The sequence below is a fragment of the Delphinapterus leucas genome, chromosome 12 (assembly GCF_059928025.1).
Source record: "Delphinapterus leucas isolate spDelLeu-1000000601 "Yukka" chromosome 12, BTC_Dleu_Yukka2, whole genome shotgun sequence".
Classification (NCBI taxonomy): Eukaryota; Metazoa; Chordata; class Mammalia; order Artiodactyla; family Monodontidae; genus Delphinapterus; species Delphinapterus leucas.
Window position 1 is genome coordinate 55,623,389 of NC_143140.1, and position 787 is coordinate 55,624,175.

The following is a 787-nucleotide window of genomic DNA, read 5'->3' on the forward strand; positions in this document are numbered from 1 at the left end:
AACATTGGGTTAGAGTTTTTCTTTATGATACATTACTTTGTGGGATTTGCTCTGCGAGAAAGCTTAATTGTTTTTTCCATAACAGTTCTTCTCTAGCATTCTAGCTCCAGGGAGCGAACTTAAAATAGGAGGGAGACTTTGTGGGAGATTATATAGAAGCTCCCCCAAATATACATAATGAATATGGAGTAGCTGAGCTAAGAACACTGTTTTCCCTTCCAGTTAAAGAGTAAAGATTTTCTTTTTATTCAAATGACAACTAATGTTTTGTCAGGGTTAAAATCCTTCAATATGTTAGTGTTATAGCTCTTTTAGAATTTGTCTAGCAGGTTTTCCAGTCCGCACTGGAAAACCCCTCATGAAGAAAAAAATCCTTCAAAATGTTTACTCACCATTATATCCTCTCCTTCAGTACACAGTTCAACAGTTTGGCATTTTTTTCTCATTCTTTACGGACTTCAGGTGACAGTAGCAAAGCAAGATGGTGCTGAAGAGAGGCGTGGGGGTGGGTCTAGGTGTTACCATTGTGGAAGGAAAATAAAAAAGGAGTCAGTATCTCTAAGAGAACTCTGTAAAATGGAGCCAGGAGGCCGCTGAGGAAGTGTGACCTGTGCATGGCTCAACCTGGAAGGAATCTGATCTTTTGACCACTGATTGTCCTAACAAAGTCATCCAGAAGGTCTGCCAGAAACTCAAGGTATGGATTGGACCCTTACCCTAAAATAACTCAAGGTAGCCTATCTGCTTATTGTATCCCTCCCCCAAATAACTCATCATTCCTTAAGGA

The 787-nt window shown here is 39.9% G+C and overlaps 1 non-coding gene across 1 annotated transcript; it reads left to right on the forward strand.

Annotated features, from left to right (window-relative positions):
- Nucleotides 1-295: 295 nt before the first annotated feature.
- On the forward strand, nucleotides 296-357 carry LOC115802075 (U7 small nuclear RNA). Its single transcript, XR_004022454.2, has one exon. It is a non-coding gene; the product is annotated as a U7 small nuclear RNA (small nuclear RNA).
- Nucleotides 358-787: the final 430 nt, after the last annotated feature.